Source organism: Tasmannia lanceolata, unplaced genomic scaffold (assembly GCF_043159265.1).
Source record: "Tasmannia lanceolata isolate RefF3 unplaced genomic scaffold, GAP_Taslan_0.1 ptg000003l, whole genome shotgun sequence".
NCBI lineage: Eukaryota > Viridiplantae > Streptophyta > Magnoliopsida > Canellales > Winteraceae > Tasmannia > Tasmannia lanceolata.
The window spans coordinates 64,144,521-64,150,520 of record NW_027518680.1 but is presented as its reverse complement, the minus strand read 5'-3'; the positions used below and the strand labels follow the sequence as shown (position 1 = coordinate 64,150,520).

At 38.3% G+C, this 6,000-nt stretch overlaps 1 pseudogene; it reads left to right on the top strand.

Annotated features, from left to right (window-relative positions):
* Positions 1 to 2,078: 2,078 nt before the first annotated feature.
* On the top strand, positions 2,079 to 5,693 carry LOC143864487 (uncharacterized protein At4g38062-like; annotated as a pseudogene).
* Positions 5,694 to 6,000: the final 307 nt, after the last annotated feature.

Sequence of the window (6,000 nt, the reverse complement as noted above, 5' to 3'; positions counted from 1 at the left end):
TTATATTCCGGATCTTGAGAAGAGAGAAAGTACAAGCAAGAAGAGCATGAAACTTGGATCTCTCTGAAGATCCGCTGAGGAAGCACGGTCAAGTTGAAGGGCATTGGGGCTCGGATCCTAGACAACATCGAGCATAGCGGGTTTGTATCTTGTGTAATCCGGTGAGAACTTGTAATCTTTTTTTATTATTCTCCATATAGTAAAATCTTTGCATTTTGTAATCGTCAAGATGTGTACTGTGATCAGGGCCCTTAATCATGTAGGGCCCACCACTCTTATACCCAGGAATACCAAGGATTTAAGGGATCAGGTTATCTGATCGATCATGAAGATCTTTCCCCCGGTGAACATAGATTTCTGCTAATTTACAGCCCATGATCGAACGGCTAGGATCACCAGATGAACGGCCTAGCATTTTTAGCAAAACCTATTTTAAATAGGTAAGCGAAAAATTCGCACCCCCTGTAGGATGATTCACGCCACCTGAACGTCAATTGACGTCAAAAAGCGTTAAAGTCCGCTTTTTTGACGTCAATTCACCTTACAGGGGTGGGAATTCATCAGCACCCAAATAGGAATGCCGTCAAATTCCGTCATCCACATTTCAAAATCGACGCCTAGACCGCCCAAAGCCCCCAAGCGGAACTTTCAAAACGTTTAATCTCAGTTCACCTCTTTTTCACTTTCTCTTCCTTTCCCAGCAGCAATTTAGGGGGAAAAAAATCTCTCAGATCGGGAAATGCTCCTTTAATGGCGTATAGATACTCTCTTTAGAAGGTATTTCTTGTTCCCCTTCGTTTCTTAGGGTTTCTAGGTGTTTTGCTTCTCCTTTTCTCCTGATTTCTAGGTTTATGTAGGTTTCGATCGTTTGTGTCATATCTGTTGTATGCTTATAGATTTTGCATTTTTTGTTTGCAGATCCCTTTCTTTATTTCACTATTTTCCGAATTTAGTTACTTTTTGTGGTAATTTGTACTTCTAGGTCTATGCAGGTTTCGATCGTTTGTAACATTTCCGTTTTATGCTTATAGAGTTTGTATTTGTCTTTGCAGATCCCTTTCCTTATTTCATTTCTTTTGCTGAAATTAGTTACTTTTTTGTGTTATTTGTGCTTTTAGGTCAAAATTTTCACAGATCTGGAGCTGATTTTGCCTTTTCTGCGACTTTTCTTTTTCTTAATTTTTTTTATCTTGAACTGGATCAGATTCACTTCCCAGGGCTTGTCTAGTGTTTGCTTTGACTGTTTATTGTCTCATTTTGAGCAGAAATGTTTTTAACCTGGAGATTATCTTCTGCATCACTTCTTTAGTTTTCAAATACGTATTTTCGGTGATTTTAGGTCATAATATTCATTATCAGGTCTCATTTTCTGTTATACCAAATGTTCTTTATTCCAATATGGCATAAAACTGTTGATTTGAAAATTTTCAATATTTCAGTTTTTCATAACTGTTGTAGAGATTTTCTTCATTTATTCATGGAGTTTAGCTGCATTACGAGGAGAAACATCCTTCTGGGAAGTAAAACCGTCATAGAAAACACAAGCGATTATCTCCATTTGTTCATGTACTTTAGCTGCATTAGGAGGAGAAACATCCTTCTGGGAAGTAAAATCATCATAGAAAGCACAAGCGATCATCTCCATTTGTTCATGTACTTTAGCTGCATTACGAAGAGAAACATCCTTCTAGGAAATGAAATTGTCATAAAACACAAGCATGAAAAACCTTGGAAGGAAAAAGAAAAGAAAGAGGAAATTGTTCTGAAAATGGGAAACACTTGCTTCGGAAACAATGGTGAAGTGCCATTTGAAACCATTGAGAAAATGCTTGGAAAACATGTGTAAGGCATTGTGAAGCTTATTTCCAATGTTCAGAAAATGGATTTTCGTATGATTTTTTTGTTTGAAAATTTAGATAAATAGTTTCAAAATAGTTTAACAGTTCCCAGCTCTGTTCCCTGTGGTTCTGGTAACTACGTTTTCTGTGCACTAAAGGTTTAATTTGATTTCTAGTCTGATTTGTTGCCTTATTCTGTGAGCAGGTGTTATTTCAAATCCACATTGATAAGCCTTGGAAATGGATGAAATCTGTAAAGAACTGGATGAAGTTAAAGCTGCGATGGCAAAGCTGCAGCAGAGTATCACGCAAAAACTGAACTGCCCGAGAGTTTAAGGAAAGCTCATAATGAACAACTAATTAAGGTCCAGGAGGCAAAAATGGAGATTGAGAAGCAGATCCAAGAACTAAATGCAAAGAGAGAGGAAATTTCTCTTGTGAGGCAAATGTATGAAGATCTCAAATCTAATTTGCAGCAGAAAGAATTGACTCTAAGACATCTGAGCTCAACAAATGATCAGCTCCGGAACAGTTGTGAAGAGAAAGTGCGGAAACTCGAAAGGGAAAAGATAAAATTTGTCTCTGCTTTGGATGAAGCAAGAGCTAAAATAGAGGACCGGGAAAGAAAGATTTGTGCATACAGGGAAGAGCTTGAAGATCTGAAGGGACTTTTGTCTGTCGCCCAGAAGAAGTATACTGATGCGGAAGAAAGATCTAAAGCCCCTAAGGAACTGAGACAGAGAGATGATCTGTTGTTGCAATTGGAGGAGGAAAACAAGAAAGTTCTAGAGAAGCTCAAGTGGAGGAACGAGCAGTTTAAACATCTCGAAGAAGCACATGAGAAGCTTCAGGACCAATTTCGGGCTGGTAGGAATGAGTGGTAGGTGGAGAAATCCAAATTGCTTGATGGCATTTGTTCGTTGCAGGGAAAGTTGGAAGCTCAAACTAGAGCTTCAGAAGGTCTTTGTTGCCAGTTACAGATGTGCAACCAAGCTCTAGCTCACGAAGAAAGCAGAAGGAAATTGCTAGAAATTCAAGTGTCTGAAACAAAAATATATTATGAAAATGTTGCTGCGGAGTACGAAGAAGCAAAATCAATGTTATAAAGCTTGACAGTCCGGAGGGATGAAGAAATTGCAGCCCTGAGAGCCTTGTTGGCAATGAAAGACACACTTTTCAAGGAGATGGAATTCGTAAGAGCTCACCTTGAGCGTGAGAACCAGGAGTTGCGAGGATCTCTTAAGGAATTTCAGGAAGCTCAAATCAATCAAGCAGGATCTGCTCCTTCTGTAACAAAACTTCGTCAGAAGCTTCGAAATCTGGAGCAGACACACAAAGCTTGCTCCTTGACTCTCAAAGTGAAGGAAGCTGAATGGAGTTCTCAGTCAAAAAAATTTCAAATAGACTTGGATGAATGCCGAATAGAATTAAGCTCCAAAGACAAACATATTAAGGAGTTGAAGACAGAATTAGAAGACTGTCATTCTTCAATGATTCTACTGCAGTCACAAAATGAAGAGGTTTCCATGGCACTTATGGTATTGAAACCAGAAATTTCAAAGCCTCGCTTGGAATTCAAAGCTCCGGATGTTGAAAAGGAACCATGTAAAGAAAAGATAGAAGAACAGATTTTCCTCCTAACAGAACAATTGGAGAAGAAGAACAGTGCCCTGGTTAAAGCCCAATTGGAGATAGAACAAGAACGGGAGACTATTGCATCATTAAAGAAGAGCATTGAGTCCTCATTTTCCGGGAGCAGCAGTATTTTCTGATGCAGAAAGATCTCGAACGGTATAAAGAAATGCTTGAAGAATCATACAGCTGTCGAGATTGCTTAAAAGAGCAAGCTTCTCAGAAGGAAGCTTCTCTAAGAGAGGATCTTAGCAAGGTTTCAAATGCTTTAGATAAAGCAAATTGTGATTTATCTGAGGAAAAACACAAAGGAAGCGAAATGGAATTTGAATTGCAAAAATGGAAATTAGTCACTGAAAAAATGAAAGTGGCCAAACAGGACGCTGAAACTCAACTGAAAAATTATCAGGACAATAACCATGAGATTCGAAAAGAAATGGAAGCTGCCATTTTTGCCAAGATGGAGACTGAGGGAACCCTTGAACAAGTGAGGGAGAGGTTCCATGCAGTGGTGGAAGAGAAGGACAGGAAAATAAATGATCTAAAGGGACAGATTGTTGTCGTGGAACAAGAACAAGAATCCATGGGAAGAGAAATGAAAGCTGCCATCCTTGCAAAAGATGAAGCCAAGAAAACCTTCATGCAAGAGAAGGAGAACTTTGTCCGGATTACAGATGAGAAAGACAAGAGGCTAGATAATTTCCAGCGACAGGTTGTCTTTTTGGAGCAAGAATCCATGAGAAGAGAAATGGAAGCTTCTATTCTTGGAAAGAGTGAGACTGAGAAAACTTTCAAGCAAGAGAAAGAGAGCTTTCTCCGTATTGCAGAGGAGAAAGAGAAGACTCTAGATGACCTTCAGAGTCAGATTGCTATTATGGCAGAAGAATCCATTAGAAGAATAACAGAAGCGACCATTCTTGCAACACTGGAGACTGAGAAAGCCTTCATCAAAGAGAAAGAGAGCTTTCTCTGTATTGCAGAGGAGAAAGATGGGAGAATAGATGACCTTCAGAGACAGATTGTTTTTATGGAAGAAGAAAGCGTTAGAAGAGAAAAAGAAGCGGCCATTCTTGTAACAGTGGAGACTGAGAAAGCCTTCAATAAAGATAAAGAGAGCTTCCTCTGTATTGCAGAGGAGAAAGACGAGAGGCTAGATGACCTTCAGAGACAGATTGTTTTGATGGAAGAAGCATGTGTTAGAAGAGAAAAAGAAGTTCTTGAAACAGTGGAGTCTGAGAAAGCCTTCTTTATTAAAGAGAAAGAGAGCTTTATCCGACTTGCAGAAGAAAAAGAAAAGAAAATAAGTGACCTCCATGAACAGATCCTACTACTGGAGCAAGTTGAAGTTACAGTTAATTCAGAACTTGCAGAGAAACAATATGAAATTAACACACTTCATGAGGCTTGGAAGAAGATATCCATGGATTATATACTGGCCAAGTTAGAAATTGAGTTCAAAGCTTACCAGTCACTGACCTGGAAGAAGAGATTGATAGTCTAAAGCAGAAACTGGTATTGGGCAAGAAATCATTTTCAGATTTACAGCAAAGGGAAGAGCAGCTTGAAGGTGAACTAGAGATGGAGCATTCAGATAAAGTGAGAGTGATAGATCAACTTAAGGGTAAGATGAGAAGCATGGTGTTTACTGAAAGAATGTTAGATGGTCAAATTGCAGAACTCAAAGCTGAAATTAAAGGATTGTTTGAAGTTAATGCGAAGTTATTGTCTTAGAGGGAGGAATTGGTGGATCAGATGATAGGATTTTCTGATCAGATTGGTGAGTTCTCTGGCAAGGACGCCGAATTGATGAAGAGCTTGGAAAGGATTGTACAGTTGCCCAAAAATGAGGAGGGACCGGTGAAGGATTGTGAAGAAGATGAGCTGTTCAGATTTAACAAAGATGGGAATCACATTGTTTCTGCCACAAAAATGAAAGTGGGGAGTCCTAACAAGTGATCACCACTGAAAGCTCTCAACAGCCAAGTAAATTGGACAAAAAGGTAATCATCTGTACATTTAAATTTGTTGAAATCATCTCAATCATGAGTAACTTTAGTACTTAATTTTTCAACATATTTTTCAGAAGATGATGCACAAGTGCATTTCTTTCATTCCACATTAGTGGTTGATCCTCTTTGGTTTTTCATATAGCATGTACAAGATGATCCTACAGCAGATCCTTTTCTTGACATCTAATTCCCTTTTTACTAAATTGATTTAGAAGAGTATGAGAGTTGCCTTTTTTTTTTTTTTACTAAGAATGTGATTCAGCAGTCTTGGGAAAAAGACTATTTTTTTAATAATTCCATCAGTTTAATACTTTAATGCCTCTTCATTTTTTTATAATTCCTTCTGTGTAGACATCCTCTCATTTTTAATATGAAATTGTTTCTCAAACTCTTTTTACTCCAAACTATAAAATCTCATAAAACTTAATATTTCATTAAATATATTAGGAAGTATGCTAAACTGAAGCGCGCCCTTGCAAAAAAGGGCTCAAAGGGTGCCCTCATTGGCTGAAATTGGCAAA